The 21,514-nt window shown below is 31.7% G+C and overlaps 1 pseudogene; it reads left to right on the top strand.

Moving 5' to 3' along the window:
* Positions 1-6,224: 6,224 nt before the first annotated feature.
* LOC105157506 (putative disease resistance protein At1g59780) lies at positions 6,225-12,604 on the top strand (annotated as a pseudogene).
* The last annotated feature ends 8,910 nt before the right edge of the window (positions 12,605-21,514 follow it).

The raw sequence follows: 21,514 nt of genomic DNA, 5'->3' as shown, positions 1-21,514 counted from the left end.
CATGACAGCAAGATTGCATCATATCAGATGCATCAACCAGTAGTCGAGCTCCCAAAAGATGTTTTTCTTTGTCCACTTATACTCGCTACCTTACCCGTCCGCAAGTGACAACGACACTTCAACCGCAGGGCTAAACTCTCCAACCCATTTGCGGATCTGGTCTCCCATCAATCTTGGTTGTGCAACATTCCTTTCTACTCGGTTCTTATTGAATGCTCTCTTGTTCCTACGGTTTGGATGGTCTAGAGGGAAGAACTGTCTGTAATAGTCAAAGCAGCATGACTTTTTACTGTTCTGTAGGTAGAATGAATGTGCGTCTTTCATACAAACTGGACACCGCATAGCACCAGTGGAACTCCATGCAGTGGCCAATCTATAAGCGGGTAGGTCGTTCACAGTCCACATCAACATGGCGTGCATTGCGAATAACTCGCTTCTCAGTGTCGCACGTTAGTACACCTACATGCCGCAAAGTCTGCAAATCCTCGATCAAAGGCTCTAGATAAACATTAATGAAACGTTTAGGATTGGAAGGATCGAGGATCACCAATATCACCTCAGCACTCATGCACATTCCCAGTGGGGATTGTATGGTTTAAGTATAATGGGGCGACATGAGTACGTACGACCGTACTGCCCGTGCGGTGCGCGCCCATCCATCCACAAACTCAATATAACATTACGGGGCTCTACTACAAAATGAGGATATGTTCGATCAAAATGCCTCTATGTATCTGCATCAGACGGATTGAATACGGATCCCTCTTTCGTTAGATTATTAGCATGCCACGTCATTTGCTCGTCAATCGCTTCTGAAGCATACAACCTTTGTAGGCGAGGGGTAATCGGCAGGTACCTAAGGCTAGTATACGCTGTCCTTTTGCGATTAGGATTTCGCGCCCTGGTTGACTTGTACCTAGCTTCTCCACAAAACATGCAATAGTCAAGGATCACCTTCCAGTATAACATGCAACCATTTTTACACACATCAATCTTCCAATAGGTAAACCTAAGTTTCTTATCAATTTCTTCGTAGTATAGTAATCCTGGGACAAGGTGTGGTTGCGTTACTATATGATCAACCCACTGGGATATTTGGTCACATATATGCTGAGAAAATGGCCAACGACCTTGATATTCACCAACTCAGCAACAATCTTCAATTGAGATTGGGTGCAACCGTTCCCCAATGGCTGCTCTGCTGCATGCACTACATCGTGAAACTGATTTGCCAGCCCAGACACATAATCGTACCACCTACCGTAATATGAACTAGCTCCTACATTAGTAGGATACGACCTCGTAGCATTATCAGGCACACTATCCCGGTTATACTTAGAAGACCAGACAGCCAGCCTGGCGACATAAAAAACCATCCTCTATGCCGAATTATCTGCACTGCATCACCCCAAGGCGTACTGGTACCCTCCATTATATTAGAAATGGGAGTTTGCTCCTCCTGCAATGGGGCCGCGGTGACGGCCTCAAAATACTCCTACACCCTCTCCTCGCCTCAAAAGCTTTTGAAAAGGCAAAAGATCTTCGAATTTAAAATTTCTTTTTTAATTATGTATGTTGACAAAATAATAGGAAAATAATAACGAGAAAATTTACTGGCTATAAATCAATTAAAGTGCAAGCAATGATCTCCAACACTTCATTATCCATTTTATTTGGATTTTCATTGCCCGGATCTGATAGAATGCCTATTAAGATAAGAACATATAACAAAGATAAGAGTTAAAAACATGAATGTTTAGGAAGTCTTAATATGCATCCTGACAAAATGACATAATAGTTCATTCATTTTTTATAATCTTCTATAGTTGAAAAGTTATAAAATAAAACATATCCACATAAATTTTGATCAAAGATAAAATGAATTTATAGATTTTGAATTAACTTGATCCAACACTAGATCACTCCTCGGACAACTATAGAGTATAAAAGCCGCAACCTCCTTTAAAGAGCGGAAGTTTTCAGAAACTCTATCATGAATATAGTACTATTGCATGAAAATTTGGTTGAAAAATGTTAGTTATATTATATTATTTTTGCATAACTCAGAAATTTAAAGATTATTTAGGTAAAGTATTAAATAATTACTACCTTATCAGTAGCATTTGAGGCTCCTCTAATCGTTCCTGTAGGGGTAACTTGGATCTTGGTTGGATTTTTATTGTCTCAATAATTTTCAGTAGAGGGTCCACGTCTTGTTGGAGAGGCACTTTCTTCACCCTTACGTCCAACTTGTCTTCAATTTCTTGTACAATTACGTAATACATGTCCATTTCCCCTACTTCAACCTGCCATACATATATAAGTTAGTAGAATAAATGAGTTTAGATTTTTCTCACTATTCTAAGTTGAGGATATGGATGAATTAACTATCTTTGATTTGCTTTTTTTCATAATGTTGATACTTTTTCTTCTTTGTATTCACCAATGAAATAACCAATTTTATTGGAAAATGTCACGTGCATATTATGTGCATGGCAACTGTAACTAGGGAAAATTTTCAGAGACAAATGTCCGCAATGTGCTGCCTTTTTTTTTTTTCTTAAACTATTATCCTTCGTTGCTAGAATAAATTTTAAGTGGACCAAAAGTGTTACCTTCCATTCTTATAGAACGAAAATTACAATTTTTCCAAGAAAAAAAGAAGTTGAGTTCATTGAACTATTAATTTGTATTAATGTTGTAACAAGCTGTCAATATCTTTTAAATTATGCTAGTTATTCGTCGTGGCACGTCATTCTTGCGTGCATATAAAAATAATTTTTCATATTTTAAAATATATGATATATAATTAAGAACAAAATATATAAACCAACAAATCACATTTCAAAAAAAAAAAACTTAAGGTATTATCGACACAATAAAAAAAGTTAGTGTAGTAGTATTAAAATGATGCATAATCAATTTTGTAAACAAAAAAATAGGAGTAATTAAAATTAATTTTTAAATCAATTTAACTAGGGGTGCAATTGCGATATTCAAAAATTGGTGCGATGGTGTCATTAACTGCCTTTTGTGAGTATAGATGGCATTTTTTTTCCAAATACTAGCTATTATAGCACGTCTTTCCTGTAGGAGTAGGGCTTATTTGTCTCTATGGAGGAAAGCTCGTGTGCCTCCATGGATTAAGGCTTAATGGTTGTCTACTCAAGTTTAGGGCTTTATTTTTCTAAAAGAAAATGTTAATAATGGAGATATATCTATTATGAACAGAAGTTGTGTGCTTGCACGGAGCAAAATATGTGTGCCTCATCAAAAGAGAATAATTTGGGGGTGCCTACTCAAATAAAGACTTAAGGGCCTTGCTAGAGGAGCTATAAAGTGTCTGGTCAGAGCAGGTTTATATGCCTTCAAATAGGAGGGTTCAAGTGCATGACCAAAACTTACAAGAATCGCTAGAGAAGGACCTAGATTTACCTCCTTATATAATTTAAAATACACCAATCTACCTCCCTATCTTTTTTTTTTCCTATAAAAGACTAATTTACTCATTTATAATATCACAGGGTGCAAATTGCTATTCACCCATGAATTATATATTTGAGTTCAGATCAATAATTAATAATAATAGATATACGTATTCAGAATATCTCACAGTAATACAAATGTAGTTATTTAATTCTTGATGCAAGTTATCTTTGAACTACTTAATTTTTATGTCATTGCAGGACGAGGACGAGGTTTACTACCGGTTTTCGCTCGACAAAAGACTACAACACTTATTTACATCTTACTATAACCAGAAGAAATTAAACTACGATGCAATAGCATTTGTGTACGATGACCAACGCGTCAAAGCTTCAAAAACTCCCCTGGAGGTAACGTCTATTGATACTTTCACGTAACATCTTTATTTCCGTCTTTGATGCTAGAATTTAATATTAAATATGACTCTGTAACGATATGCACAAATTGCTGCACAAATAGGAAATATGCAATTTACCTCCGTGATATGAGAAATGTAAAAAAAAACTGTTGTGAATAAAATAGCAAATTACCCCATGTGTCTTGAAAAATGAAACCAATTACCCCCACCCCCCACCCATCTAAATAGTGGGGTAATTTGCAATTTTTTTTCCCTAGAAAATATTTGTTCATTTCACATATCACATGGGGTAAACTGCATTTAACCCCTTTTTTACTATATAAGTAAAATTTTTGTTCCTAGCATTGTAAGATCAAAGAAAACAATGATGAAATTTGCCGAAAAATAACATTATGATAGCGGAAATGTAATTATTCTCTTGCATTTGCATTAGTTTGCGTTGATGTATTATCATTCGCAAGTATAGTTTCGTTTTGAAGTTCTAATGCATAGTAATGTTTTTGTGCTTATGATGCATGGCTGATTTTCGGACGGAAAAGTCACGTGCACATAAGTCTTCCATATCGCTTGCTTTTGCTAACGTAAACATGTAATAACTATGAAACTTTTTTATTTGTATTGCTACTTTTGACTTTATACATAGATGGAAATGGAGGACGGAGATTCTATAGATGCCATGATGCATCAGGACGGAGGTGGCTATGCATTCGTGATGACTTGATCAAGAGTGAAGAAAGTTAATACAATGATCAACCAAATAGACATTTATGTTGTTGGTTTGCTTTTATCTAGTTTGTTTATTAGACTAAATGCTACAACGTGTGGGAGTTTGTCTATTTGGATGAGTAATAGAGGTATATGATAACAATGATTTTTCTCACGATTCCTAAGTTGAGGATATATATGGATGAATTATCTATCGTTCTTGATTAATGAAAAAATCCTTGGCAAATGCTTTAGCAGTCGGCAACTTTAAGGAGTCCCTATTCCACCAATACAGAGGTGCTAGCTAGAAGCAGGAGAGAGTAGGTGAGAGCAGGTAAGAACACAGAAGTCTGAAGGATTTTTCACATACCCGTTACAAAATATCCATTCCAAATCGGGTTTTTTTTTTCAGTGCCACATTCACAATCACACAAGTTTCTCCCACTAAGACAAAGTCGATGATGCAGATTCATGAGTTACATAAAGCCGGATCAGGATCCACAGTTCAAAAACATACCGTAAAAGAGTTATTTGATTTGACAAAGTTGAGTTATGGAAAGCATAGAGATTTTCACCAGAGAGAAGCCAAGCAAACCATCGAATGGACTTTTGCCTGTTATGTACTCACAAAGGACGCTATGTACTCTTCTAAGTATGTGTAGCATAGGACAAGAATGTTGGATTTCAAACAATCACAACTATTCATGTATCCCAGATTTTATATGTAAATTATCATATAGTTTAAATTTTCTTATTAATAAGGTACTTTAAGTTATCATGCTCTATTTCAGTATCATGTAATAGTCCAAGACTTATATTTTTTAGACTAGAGTTGTATTACTTCTGAAAGTCATTTTGCACACTCCTCATCATCATTTTTCGATGTCGTAAACGTTCTATTTGTTGGATGTAGCTCAAATTGGGTGAGCCATGTACGTCTTATGTTATTAATTTTTCTAATTTTTATGTTTAAGATGGATGTGAATTCATAGATTTATTTAACATTCTTTTAAATGAATAAAAAATGCATAGCAATTGAAATACTTTTCCCATAGACTGATTGTAGTCCATGTGCTTCACACTTAAGTGCATTTTGGCATTCACATCTTATTAAAATTAGTATTATAGTTAACCAATCACTAATTTGATATGGATACATTGATAGTATAGGGGTGTCAATGGATAGGGTGAGACCCTACTCAGACTCATACTCAAACCCAATAAATATTACTAAACCTAGGTCCAAATCCAAACACATTAAAAAATATAAATTATATTTGGATTGAGTCAATACCCATCAATAAAATTGTGTGAAAGAGGAGAAAAGAATTTGTACCTATGAGTAGAATTTAAATTAAATCTGAAAGGAATTTCTTGAACTTGTGTTATGAGTAGCCGATTCTTTTGCTTTAACTTAAATTAAAAGTGAGAATCAAGAAAGTGTGAAATATGGGAGAAAGAATCTAAAACTTCCAATTTACAAGACAACATAAGAGGAGAAAATAATTTGTAGCATGCGTAGAATTTGTGTCAAGTAGGGATACAAGTTTGTATGCGCATATATAAAACGAAGGCAGTTGGTGAATTAAAGAGATCAATAACATCCATCCACTTTGCAATTAGCCGCTACTGATCCAACACATTTCTCCAGAAAATCACCCAAATACAAAGTAAAATGGTTGATTCTGTTGCAACAATTGCTCTTGAAACACTTCGGGACTTATTGATTGAGGAAGTAAAGTTTCTATCGAGTGTGGGCGGTGAGGTTGAGGAAGTCCGTAGGCAGCTCAACATCATGCACTGTTTCTTGAAGGATGCTGATAGGAGGCAAGATCGGTACAATTCACAGACAGTCCAGAATTGGATCGCTGAACTTCGCGATTTGTCCATTCAAGCTGAGAATGTGCTAGAAAGATATGTCATTGAAGTGGTGTCCAGAAGAAAAGGAAAAGGCTTTAAAATGGTTCTCAAAAGATTCACTTGTATATTTGAGCGAGTGATCAAGAATGCACCAAATCGAAGAAGACATTAAAGATATCAAGTCTCGTATGTCCGACCTCACCAAATAGTCGGAGTCTATGAGTGTAGGAGACAACTCATCAAGATTGGTAGATGATACCGATAGGTCAAGAAGAACGTATAGGCATGAGGTTGAAAAATATTTTTGTAGGAATAAAGGAGGATATTAAACAGTTAGAATCAGTTCTGACAACTGATGACAAATCAAATGGAGTGATTTCCATATGTGGCATGGGAGGATTGGGAAAGACCACTCTTGCTACTAAAATTTACAATGGGGAGGCCGTGCAACGGTGCTTCAAATATCGTGCTTGGGTTTGTGTAAGTCAGCAATTTCAACCCAAAACTATTTTTCGACGACTATTAAAGCAACTTCTTCCGAATGAAAGTGAAGAGCAAGACAAAGATACATTGGTCAGAAAGTTTTACCAAGTACAAAGAGATAGAAAATGTCTCCTAGTTTTGGATGATGTTTGGGAAGTTGATCATTGGAATTGCTTAAGGCGTGCCTTTCCCATTGCAGAGGCAGATAGCAAAGTTTTGCTCACAACCAGAAATCAAAACATTGCTTCCAGAGGATACGTCCACAATCTCAAGTGTTTGGATGAAGATGAAGGATGTGAGCTCCTTCAAAAGATAGCATTCCCGAACAACTATTCGCAAGGTTAGTTTGTAAAATTTCTTGTTTTATTTTATTGATTTTGAATCTTCTTTCTCTAGTTAGTGACAAAAGAAAAAAGAGTAATGATACTAAAGATATCATTAATAGTATATATTTAGCGAAAAAGATTATTTTGTTAAGTCTAATGTTTTTTTATAGTTTTCATGATGACAAGATTGTTTGAATTTTCTTATGTAAATTTCAAGTTGATCTATATGTATAAAATGCTATTGAATAGCAATTTAAAATTTATTTCTTGATACAAAATTTGTTTAAGACATAAAAGGAATCAAACATTTAGAAAGCTTACAAAGAAATGGATTCAGCAATATAAAGTTATGCTTTCAGATTTTATTTCTATTTTTTATTTGTTGAAAGTACAGGACGAAATTCTCTTGTTTTGATTTGTTTTAATTACTATACATATTTATAAGAAATTCAAATTTTATAATATTTTGAATTAACTGACATTCATTGATTATGTATTCAGAGATAGCTACACTGAAATAAAGTTGTTGGAAGAATATGGAAGGGAAATAGTAAAAAAATGTGGTTATTTACCATTACCCATTTCAGTTATTGGAGGAACTCTTCGTCATGAAAAGGCATCAATAGAATGAAAAATGTGTGTAGAAATCTTGATTCGTACCTTCTACATGGGAGAGGTTTGGAGAATGACAAAGGAGTAAATCAAATACTAGATTTGAGTTACAATGTGCTCCCTTACAATCTGAAACTATGTCTTTTGTATTTGGCTTGTTTTAAAGAAGATGAAGAAATAGATATAGAAAAACTATATTTACTATGGATGGCTGAAGGAATGATTTGTTCCAAAGATAAGGGAAGAGGAGAAAGTTTGAGGGATGTGGCAGAACGGTATTTATTCGAGCTAGCAAATAGGTGTATGGTTGAAGTGGAAATAGACAAGTTGCCGCTATATAATAGGTTTAAGTCATGCCGGCTTCATGACATGATACCAGATTTTTGTTTGTCAAAAGGAAAAAAAGAAGGATTTCTGGAGGTTATAGATAAAAAGATGGGAGGAGAAGAGTCTTCAATTTGTAAAACAAATAGATTGGCTATCCATATGGACGGAGTGGATAACGATCTTAGTTACAGGATTGGGGAAAATAAGAACATAAGATCTTTTTTATTCCTCAAAACGGACTGGCGAGATACATTTTGGTATAATTACATTACGTTTGGGATTTTCAAATCTCTCAAAGTCTTAGCATTGGAAGGTTATTTGAGAATCTGAATTTGCCAAAGGAATCGAAAAATTGAAGCTGTTGAAGCTATTGAGTCTCTAAAATAGTGGTGTGGAAGAATTGCCACCATCTATATGCAAGCTACCTTGTTTGCAGACATTGAATGTGAAAAATACAATTAGATTACCTAATTACATATACAAAATGAGGCACTTGAGGTATCTATTTTTGGGATTTCTTCATGAGAGCGTTGGAGGTGAAAAATTGAAATTGGAAGGGTTGAATGAGGTGGAGATGATAACTGGGTTCAACAGTTTGGTTGATGACATCACTCATCTTCTTAAATTGCCGAAGCTCCGAGTATTTGAAGGAAGAATTTTTTATGAAGAAAGTTTGTCAATGATTGTTGATCACATCTTAAATCATCAAGAACAATTTCGCGACGTACAGCTTAATATTGACATGGGTGTTAATATGGATTCGGAAGATGGCTCAACTCTTCTCAAAAGGTTAGTGATGTGTCACTCACTACATTACTTGAGTATTGCATATTGTCGAGTGAGCAAATTACCAACTTATGAAGTTCAACTATATCAAAATGTGATAGAATTGCAGCTTGTGGATACAAGGATTGAGGAAGACGCAATAAAAATACTAGAGAAGCTTCCCATGTTAAGAGTTCTTGGCTTAAGGCGCAATCCATATATGGGCAGAGAGATGGTTTGTGAGGCAACTGGATTTCCTCAACTCAGATTTCCTGGTTTGTGAGGCAACTGGATTTCCTTGAATGATTTGAGGAATTTAGTATAGTGGAGAGTGGAGAAAGGAGCAATGCCCAATCTCTCTAATCTAGTTATTGCAAAATGCAGTAAATTGAAGATGATTCCTGATGGATTGGAATTCATTAATACTCTAAAAACACTTATTATAATTATGTCAGAAGAGTTCGTGAAGAGGGTAGGAGTGGTGGATGGTGAAGAAGGAGAAGATTATCACAAAATCAAACACATACCCTTCATTGACATTTATTATTACGACTAACAATGGTGAGACAGTAGTAGTTACATTCCTCATCATCCTTTAATATTTTGTTCATGTGCTTTGGCCTCCATTGATTGTCAATTGCTTCTTGTTATCTCTGTTTGAATCATACATGGATTTTGAATCTGTTACATTTGTGTCTTTGGTTTTTCTTTTGATTTATAGATCTCACTTTTGTCACTACTAGTAGGAATCACGTGCGTTGCACGTGATACTTATAATCTTGACAAAATTTGAAGTTTAATTAAGCAAAAATATAAAATACTTCATAAATGAATACATATTATTTTAAAATTTAATAAGCACTTTATTAATGAAAAGATTTTATTCATTAAGTTTAATGAATTTGAAATTTTAATAATTACTGTAAATATATTCAATGAAAATTCAAAAGTTAATTAACAATAGAACTCATTAAGTTGTCATGTAAACATATGGTTCTATTATTCATTTGCTAGTTTGATTTTGTTGGAGGAGAAATCCACTTGCCTGGCTTCATGAGTTTATTGAGTTTTTTTTTTTTTATATATATATAATTGTTTATCATCTACCCACTACTAATCATTGGAGTTTCAATATCAATTTTCTTATTCATTATTAACTATTTTCATTGTCTTCTCAAATATACTGCACACATATTTCTTATCAATTTGATGTATTTACTTTATGAACTTTACATGGAATTTTGAACCAATCAAAATTAAGTGATTTAATTTATGTTTTATTTTTTATTTTCTTTTGTAATAGGGAACGTATCCTACTTTTATAGATACACCTATGTCTATGTGGACGGTTAACATCTATCTTATTTTTTATTAATTTTGTAAAAGATAGTTATAAAAATTATAAACATATTATAAACTTTCGATTGTTTTGAAAAATATAATTAGTATTAACTATTTGTTTAAAAATTAAGATAATATTTTTTTATATGGCGTATAATAGTTGCTATTTATTAAGATTTTTTTTAGAAATGTCCTTAATGAATCTATAGTTTCACTAGGGTTGCTGGTTCTATTTTTCAATTTTCTAGCTTGAACTTTGTCTGTTTTCGTATTATTAAGTTAATTATTTTGATGCAATTATTGAAAAATATTCTTAGATTGTGTAGGTTATAGTAAATTATATGCATGAGTGAAGATGAAGGATGGGAGCTCATTCAAAAGATAGCACTCCCAAACAGTTATTCACAAGGTTAGTTTGTAAATATTTTTGTTTTTGTTTTATTGATTTTGAATCTTCTTCTCTAGTTAGTGACAGAAAGAAAAAAGAGTAATGATGCTAAAAATATCATTAATAGTATATATTAGGCGAAAAAGATTATTTTAGTATGTCTAATATTTTTTTATAGTTTTCATGACGACAATATGTGTGAAAAAATTATCTTTAAAAATATGAATAATTAGTGACAATTTCATGAGAATACAAATATAACAACAATTCTCTTTTTATTTGTTTTAAGTATGGGGCGAAATTCTCTTATTTTGATTTGTTTTAATTACACAAATTTAATATATTGAATTAACAAACGTAAATAACTAACATTAATTCGTTATGTATGCAGAGCTACCTACAACTGAAATAAAGTTATTGGAAGAATATGGAAGGAAAATAGTAAAAAAATGTGGTTATTTACCATTACATCAGTTATTGGGGGAACTCTTCCTCATGAAAAGGCATCAATAGAATGGAAAAATATGTGTAGAAATCTTGATTCGTACCTTTAACATGGGAGAGGTTTGGAGACTGAAAAAAGAGTAAATCAAATACTGGATTTGAGTTACAATATGCTCCATTACAACCTGAAACCATGTTTTTTGTATTTGGCATATTTTAAAGAGGATGAAGAAATAGATACAAAAAAAACTATATTTACTATGGATGGTTGAAGGAATGATTTCTTCAGAAGACAAGGGAAGGGGAGAAAGTTTGAGAGATGTGGCAGAACGGTATTTATTTGAGCTAGCAAATAGGTGTATGGTTCAAGTGGAAATAGACGAGTTGCCGCTGTATAATAGGTTTAAGTCATGCCGGCTTCATGATATGATTAGAGATCTATGTTTGTCAAAAGGGAAAAGACAAGGATTTCTGGAGGTTATGGTTAGAGAGATGGGAGGAGGAGACTCTTCCATTTGCAAAACAAATAGATTTGCTATTCATGCGGTGGGAGTGGATAACGATCTTAGTCAAAGGATTGGGGAAAATAAGAACATAAGATCTTTTGTATTCAAAGGTTATCAATTTGAGAATTGGAAATTGCCCAAAGGAATCGCAAAATGGAAGCTGTTGAAGCTATTGAGTCTTGAAAATAGTATTGTGAAAGAATTGCCACCATCTATATGCAAGCTACCTCGTTTGCAGACATTGAATGTGAAAAATACAATGAGATTACCTAATTGCATATACAAAATGAAGCGCTTGAGGCATCTATTTATGAAAGATGATCATGAGAGGGTTGGAGGCGAAAAATTGAAATTTGAAGGGTTGAATAAATTGGAGATGGTTGATGATATCTGGGTTGGTGATGTGGTTGATGATATCACTCATCTTCTTAAATTGCCAAAGATGGACATGGATGTCAATACGAATCGGGAAGATGGCTTAACTCTTTTCAGGAGGTTGGTGATGTGTCACTCACTACATTACTTGAGAATCACACATTGTCGAGTGAGCAAATTACCAGCTTATGAAATTCAACTATATCAAAATGTGATAGAATGGCAGCTTGTGGGTACAAGGATTGAGGAAGACCCAATGGAAATACTAGAGAAGCTTCCCATGTTAAGAGTTCTTGGCTTGTGGAGCAATCCATATGTGGGCAGAGAGATGGTTTATCGGGCAACTGGATTTCCTCAACTCAGGGAACTTGTTTTACATAGGTTGTTGAATTTAATGGGGTGGAGAGTGGAGAAAGGAGCAATGCTCAACCTCTCTAGTCTACTTATTGCAGAATGCAATAAATTGAAGATGATTCCAAATGAATTGAAATTCATTAATACTCTCCAAGAACTGAGAATTATATCTATGCCAGAAGAGTTCGTGAAGAGGGTAGGAGTGGTGGATGGTGAAGGAGAAGATTATCACAAAATCAAACACATTCCAGATATTTTCATTTATACCAATTAATACCAATTATAGGTCTCACTTATTTATAACTATAATTGATGAATGTATAATTAAATAGCATGTGTTCCGTGTAATGTAATGTACGCATTAATTAAATTAATTAATTAAAATCACAATCGGTACCTTTTTTTTTTGTTCTGGTTATTTCATAACTTTTTTAATTTTGTGAAAGTCAATCGAAATATTAAATGTTGTACATTAGTAATGCAAATAAATTTTGTTCTTTAAGTTACAATACATCGATATAAACAAAAAGTTCATAATAATAACAATATATATAAATAGGTTTGACATAATTATAAACTCTTTATTTGAAAAATTACCATACAACCTTTGATTCTAACATTGGTGTAATAATTAGTCCAATTCATCTATTTTTGTGGTAAACTGACTAAAATATTCTTGTGAATTTTGAATTATTATTTTAGTTATTTTTAAAAATTTTCTAAAAAATTTTTATGGACTAAGTTGATAATATTTCATCCACTATGTATGTTTTTTTTTTCCATTATTTAATTTTTTTAGAAAAAAAGATAAAAATACATCAAGGGCAAAGTTGATAATTTTAAACCTCCATCCAAGGGTTATATGATTTTATCAAATATTAAGGGAGAATTTATAATTTTTCAAACAATGAGAAGTTATTCGTAATTTTTCAAACAAAGTTGAGAATAAGAAATATAATTTAAAAAAAAATTGGCCCACCAAAAAAAATGAGACACCAAAATAGTGCTCTTAATTAGTAATAAAGATAGATTGTTAAGGTTTAACTTTTAGATTTATCTTTAATTTTTGAAATAAAAAATTACTGACTTCAATTTTTTATATAACTTTTCGCAAAAGGTAAATTCATAAAATTTATCATAATTTTGGATTTTTTTTATTGCAATAAAAAAAGAGAAAATAGAGTAGACTGTTTTTTTTTTAAGTTAAATAATATATTATTATTATGTTCACAAGAGTGCAAATTTTTTGTTATTCATACAAGATAATTTTAATATATCAACATAAAAAATATAGATACGATTTTTTTCCTTTGAAAAAAGAAGGAATTTGACAATGTTATAAATTTAAGGGACTAAGTGGTAAAATCAAACTTAAATGGACTATTTTACCCTCTAAAAAGTTAAAATTCAGCCACGTATTCAACAAAAAATAGCTTGAGGGACCAGACTGAGACAAAAATTGTAAATATTTTGAAATTTTCGTAATTTTTTATATTTTTTAAATTTTTTCTGTAAATTTTTTGTATTTCTAAAATTTTTCTGTAAATTTCTGAAAATACGTTTTCAAAATTTTCTAATTTTCTGTATATTTTTGGTATTTTAAATTTTTTTTTGTAAATTTTTGGTATTTTAAAAAAAATCTGTATGAATTTTCAGAAAAAAATTCTGAAATAATTTTTCAAAAAATTTCGAAAATATTTTCGAAAAATATTTTTTCAAAATTTCTAATTTTCTCTAAATTTATACAATTTATGTAATTTATGTGCAATTTATGTGTAATTTATGCCCTTACATAATACGTAAATAACCAAAAAACATTAGACCAATATATAATCTCAATAGTAAATTTATTTAAATAATAATGTAAATAATCAAAAATATTGGACCAAAATTTTCAATAAAACAATTTTTACATCGTAATGTAAACAATCACAAAAATTAGACCAATAGTTAATCCCAATAATAACATTATTTAAATAATAAAAAAAATTAGATCAATATTTTCAATAATAATATTTTTAAAAAGTAATGTAAATAATCACAAAAATTGCACCAATATTCCTAATAAAAACATTTTTACATAATAATGTCAATAATAAAAAAATTAGACCAATTATTCCAGTAATAATATTTTTAAATAATAATTTCAATAATCTTGAAAAATAGCTATTATTCCCAGTAATAACATTATTTACATAACAATGTCAAATATCGCAAAATTAGAGAATATTCCCAACAATAACATTTTTACATAATAATGTCAGTAATCACAAAATTAGACCAATAATTCCAGTAATAATATTATATACAAAATAATGTCAACAATAACAATATTAAGGTAATATTTCAAATTAAAATATAATTACATAATCATTAGAAATAGAAAATAAATTGAGGACAATATTTTTAATAATTAATAATTATTTAAAAATGTATAGTTCTTTGGTAACAGCATACAAACAGATCACGTATGCCTTTAATCTTGTTTATCCTATTAATTGAATTTTGCTAGTAAAACTTATTATGTTTATCCATCTTCATCTGTCAACAAAAGACAATGTTGATAGATTAAAATGGATAAATGTAACAAATACTACAATAAAAAATCCATGTGATAGGCTACAGGCTTAAAGCAATACTTGGCCCGTTTTTATACGTGCAAAAGATAATTATATATTTTTAAATAATTAATGATTACAATACTCATAACCTCATGATAATATTTTCGATATGTAAGCATTAGTATATTCTTTTTTATATACATATTAATGTGAATATTCGTAAAATTTAAACTAATATTTCTCAATAATTTGTTTAAATCATGTTTAGTGGTATGCCTCCTGTGCCATGTGGTCGAGGACATGGTCGTTGTCGTGGCTTTCAACTTCTACAAGTTTCGTCCCATGTTGGGGAATCAGTTCTTCGACCACCCCCACCACCTGACACAACCGCATCGTCCCCTGCCCCGCGGACTTCGAATGATGCTGGAGCATCTGGAGCTGCACCGACAGCTAATGATACGATACAACAGTCTGCCACCCCGACGGCTGCTCATCACTACCATCAATACCCCCACCATTAGCACGCCCAGTACATCAGCATCGATGACGCGAGTTAAATTTATTTTTCAAATTTTTTTTTTATTATTTTATCTTCAAAAATATCTAATATAGCATGTCCTTTTTAGGACTGATCGCCGCTTTCACAAGCGCATCAATGCAATCGTGACGGGGACACTTTCCCCACCTGTCCCCATGTCTGAGCAGATGCCGCCAGAGTACCAGCATTTCTGGTTTCAGACCATGAAGGTAATCAATTTTAAATTAATTTGGTTTTATCTAATAATCTAATTATTTAATGAATTTTACTAATGTTTGATTTAATTTTATTATTGTAGATGACCTACTTGTGGGACTGTGACAATGAGTTCATGTTCTGGGTCTTCCACATGTTGGCAGATAAGTAAATCCAAAAGGTACTTTCCATCGTCCTGTCCATCCTGGTCAGGCCACCCCTAGGTGAACCGGGCGGCGAACTCTATGACGTCCTCAATTATGTATTGAAGGGGGGTCTTCCTCTATCGATATGCACAAGAGGAAGTTGGTAAGTAAATAATTGTATTTTAAATGCTTTACCATTATTTTATAAATAAGATGCTAAATGCTTTTTCTTCTACAGGAGGCAAAGCTCGATAGGCCCCCCAAGCAGATGAAATTATTGGAGAACTGCTACAAGAAAAAAGTGGACGGCGGCTGGAGCTGGCCGAGGGCATTGGAGGTGGCGGTAAGTAGGTATTATTTTATAAAAAAAAATTAATTCTTGCTTAAAAGTGTTAATAATTTTATTTGTTTTACAGGAGACATTCCAGAAGCTGCTAGAGGATTGTCAGCCTTAGAGGGTTGGATATTCTAGAATCTGCTTTATTTTTTGTTATATCCAACACTCTAGTCTTTGTTATTCTTTTAGGTTTTTTTATGTGTCTGATACATATGTGTATATATATATTGGGATTAATGGATTCAAAAGTGTCAATTCATTTTTGTTTCCAAAATATTTGAAAGCGATATGTTCTGTGGTGGCAAAGAACCAAATAAATTGATGCAAAAAATTCTTACACACATTTGTATATCTGTATAACTTTAATATAATTGCAATTCAATTTCAAACTTAAATTACTACAACATTATTTCAGCAATGAAATCCAATCCTCAAAGTGTAATAATCACTAACATTATCAATCAAGTGACATTAGTCTATACCTTTATTTATATACCAAACCATTAATTACATTTTTCAGATTAAATCACACCTACCACATATATTTTTTTCAGTTTTGAGTATCAATTTTAACTTCATCACTACTTTAAGTCTTCAATTTTACTCAAAAACTGGAGTTGTATATAAAGAATTTTGTAAAGACAAATCGTTGATTACAATACAACAATACGTACAAATTGATGGACTCTTTAATTAATTTTCAAAAATATTATCTCTTTCTTTTATATTCTTTTGCCCTTTCTGTACGAATCTAATGTAGAAATTTTTTTCCATAATTAGGGTTCAACAAGAAATTGAACTTTCACTATTTGATAAATACTTTAAAATAAATTGATGTGGAATCCATTCTTGAGGCTAAAGAAATCATGCTCAATAAAGCTTGTGTTTTTTTTTTTTACCTTATTTTTTTATATATTTTCTTACCATATTTGAAAACACTAATTTTAATACCTTAAATAATTTTTATACCTCCAAATAAGTTTTCTTTCCTTTCTTTTTTAATGAAGATGAGATACTTTTTTCAACAAACTTAAATAATTTATGCTTTGATTTTTAAATAAATAAATCATAAATTAAACCAAACAAAAATTCAAAACTACAAAAAAAAAGTAGCTAAGACCGCATAAAGATCATTATAACAATTTAACCAACTAGCTACAAATAATAAACTTAAATAATGACAAGCACAAAAAATATTTAAAATACATTTTTAAAAAAATAACAATGAGTTTTAGTAAATTATTGTACTAAGATTGAAGTAGAAGAATAAAGGTAAAACTTTTTAGAGTTTCAAAAGTATAAAAAATATAGAATAGTTAAGCTATAAGAATAAAATAAAACTTATATGTCATGTATTATTAAAAAAAAAAAGAAGTAGCTACAATTAGATTGGCCCGCTAACTCGATCGAGGGTTAGGAGGTCCTAGGTCATTGGGCTGGGCCTATCCCAAGTATTGATACTTGGAATCAGCCCATGATTGGTCTGGATTTGACCAACCAACTTTCCTGGATTAGATCAATCAAATTCTAGATTGAGTCCCTCTTGAGCCCAACTCTTTAGGCATCTTGATCTGCGACTAGCAACCATGTGTTTAGTCCATGACCAATAATTTAACATTAGTTTGGTGGAAGTTTCTCAATTACAAGATATAATGTGAGATCCCTATGATGAATAAAACTAAAATAATAGTAATTCTAAATTTTTGGGACGCAAGCTAGGTTTATATATCCAAATCATTTGAATATTAGAAATCCTTTTGCTATTATGATTTACTGATTTGTAGTACTGAAGTAATCTTTTTCTCATCTTATTACTTTTTATTCTAAAATTTAATTATTTTCTTGGTAATTATTTATTTGTTCTTTAATCTACATATAACACTTTGTTTGTAGAAAGCTTATGCAATCACTTTACTTATCTCTAGCACCTCATGCACTAAAAAACAGAAAATAAGATTAGATGTTAGTGTGCAATCACGTGCATTTTTGTTATTATGCACTTTTACATTTCTTTATCTAAAAAATGTGATATTATAATTTATAAAAAATGTCATATTATAATTTACATATGTATGGCAGATTGAAGTAGGAAAAAGGGAAATGTATCACATAATTGTACAAGATAATGAAGACAAGTTGGACGCAAGAGTAAACAAAGTCCATCTCCAACAACACGTGGACCTTCTACTGGAAATTATTGAGACAGTAAAAATCCAACCAAGATACAAGATTTGGATATTACAAAAGAGAAAGCGCAATTTTTGAGTTATGCAAAACTAATGTAATATAACAAACATTCTTCAACCAAATTTTCATGCAATAGTACTATATTCATGATAGAGTCTCTCAAAACTTCCGCTCTTTAAAGGAGGTTGCAACTTTTATGCTCTATAGCTATCGGAGGAATGATCTAGTGCTCGAACAGGTAAATTCTAAATCCATAAATGCATTTTATCTTTGACCAAAATTTATGTGGATATGTTTTATTTTCTAACTGTTTAACTATAGAAGATTATAAAAAATGAATGAACTATTATGTGATTTGTTCACGACACATATTAAAACTTCCACAACATTCAGGTTGGGATGTAAGTGGAAGTAGTACAAGAAATATTACTGAGATAGAAAAGGAAATAGAAGGTATGTAGAATGTTCTACTTTAAATCATATTCATTTCTTACCAACATAATTGGTTTAGGTTTGATTGAATTTTAACTCTTATCTTTGTTATATGTTGTTATCTTAATAGGTATTCCATCAAATCCGGGCAATAAAAATCCAAATAAACATTTAGAGTTAAAAAGATGGAGAGTTAGAGATCTTTGCTTGCGCTTTAAACAACCCAATAATTTATTTATAGCCAATCAATTTTATCTTTATTCTTTTCTTATTATTTTGTCAACATTTATAATTAAAAAGGAAATTTTAAATTTTGACATCTTTTTAATTTGATTAACTAATTTTTAATATCAATAAAATGATTAACTACTTATATTTTTGTTAATCAATGAAAAGTTTAATTGACTTAAATTTATTTCATTAAACAAATTCAATGGATCGATTAAATACCTTTTCAATTACTTTAACTATAGATCAAATTATGTCTCAAACTTAGTGAGCTCGTCAATTAAATTTTTAATTCAATCTTCATTTTGAATTATCAAAAACCAAAACAAATTTATAATCATTGGAAGGTAGTAATATGATCAACTTTTTTTCTTTTGTTATGTTAAGGGACATTTTTTTTACTATATTAAAAGTATGATTCAATATTCTAAAATTCATTATTAATTATTATATACTTGCGATTCATGAAAACCTAAATATAAGTGAATTATTTTTATTGAAAATAGTGTAATAAATTATCGATATATATAGATACATAATTTCAAATTAAATCATACATTAAATAAAAATTACTAAAAGCAAGAAACTACTATAAAAGTAGACCAAATAACCATATTTATAAAACTCAAACTAAAATAAGCATGTCTTGCATCGAAATATTAATACCTCTCGTACTGTTTCTAGATCTTGTTACTCATCGTGGCCAGTGCAATACTGCGTACATTTCGATTGTCCTCATGCCACTGACGAACGTCAAATATTCTCATTGCAGGAGCCCTTCCGGCAAATTCCGAGATAGAGACTAATCCAGCACATTAGTCAGGTTCTTGAAATCGATGACTATCACTTAGTGTATTTCCCATCCAATTCCAATAGTTTGTTCCACTAAATTTATTAGAATCAAGTATGGTTTTCAGTGGATTCTTAGGCATCTATTAATAAATAGAAAAATTAGTAGATTATCATAATATTATGTTCAAGTTAAGGACTTGGACTTCAGTCATTAACCCTCTCATTATTTCTATGAAAGCCCATCACTCTCAAATTGTGTTTTCAGAAACTTTTTCCTAGTGGGCTTGGGGTCCACAAACGAAGTTCTCCATACCCCACGTTTATGATTCACATGGAAATAACAATGTAGGATGCATCAAATACCATTCTTGACCTATGAGATCCCCAAGATATTTAGCCTCACCTTTTTCAAGTGATTACGAGGACTCCAAGCGAGTGACCTTACTTAGTGTCATACTCGACCCATCAACCGAATCATAGTGTAGACTATCTACCCCCACAACTCATGACACTAGGAAATAGGTGTGTGTTCACTTTGTTCACGACAATAGTGCAGGTTGATTTCAGTCCAAATGTGCCAGGACTCTTAAGACCACGTATGGATGAAATCACCTTCCTCATTATGTTATCGTGGATGGAAGAAATGGTATAACAATCTTTTGTTTATTTTCATTTTAGGGTCTAATATTTTAACTTGGTTACACCAAGTGATAGTCATTTGTTATTTATATGACCCAGACATTGTCACATTTTAGTATTTTGTATGCATAATATTCTAAATATTAACAACATTAATTAAAATGCATCCCATGTGAAAAAAAGTGTACCCGCCTGTTGGATGATCACAATCCCAATAACCTATGCGGTGCACTGAGCCCGTGGTGGATCTTTGGTAGTCTAGGGTAGGCCCTATGCTATTACAAGATATTTAATCCAATTAACATATTACAGGCCTTGTAATCTTTCTTTATTTCTTTATCTACTTCATAGGACCATCCTTCAGGCCTCTTTTCCATGGATTTCTATGGGCCAACCTATGGCCTATTTCATGGGCCTTCATCATATGGGCTTGCTCTCTTCGATTATTATAAAAAATAAAAGTAAACGTCTCTCTAACCTATTGAAATGAAACCTCAAACAAAAGTTAGGGGGAGTACATAAATAAGGAGAAAGCAAGCCTTAAAATAGTTAGGCTAAAAATGAAGAGATAAGAAAATAATATATGTAGGCCCCAAAATAATAGAAAAGAAACCATCCATAAGGTCCAAATGGCTTTATGATCATCCATGTTACCAATTAACAAAACAACACATTTATTTCGAAAATAAACAAGCACAAAAACTATAACGCAAATCATGCATTATAATAATGATATCCAATATCATAAATTAATCACATATCCAATTCAATGAATTTTACATTAAAAATAATGCAACTTAACTATGGATATAAGTGCAACCCCATGCAAACAAATAGTTCTTGTTCGAAAATCCATTAAAATTAATTTTACCAATTTAAGGTTGGAGAATACCAAATTTTAAAAAAAATTAAATACCCCAAAATTAACTATTTTCGAAAAATATGCAAAAATTCTGAAAAAACAGAAACAATTAGTCCAGATGACCAACCGGCCCAACCTGCCGTAGCTAGGCTCACGCACGCAGACACCCCTGCCAGATGCGCTCGTGTCACAGCCGGCATTAGCAGACAGAGCTCCACGCACGTGTTGTGAGTACTCCCGCACGCATAGGCCCGCTCCTACCAGCAT

Source organism: Sesamum indicum, linkage group LG3 (assembly GCF_026168435.1).
Source record: "Sesamum indicum cultivar Baizhima isolate 11 linkage group LG3, ASM2616843v1, whole genome shotgun sequence".
NCBI classification, from domain to species: Eukaryota; Viridiplantae; Streptophyta; class Magnoliopsida; order Lamiales; family Pedaliaceae; genus Sesamum; species Sesamum indicum.
The sequence above is the reverse complement of the archived record's forward strand: the minus strand, read 5'-3'. Positions and strand labels throughout refer to the sequence as shown.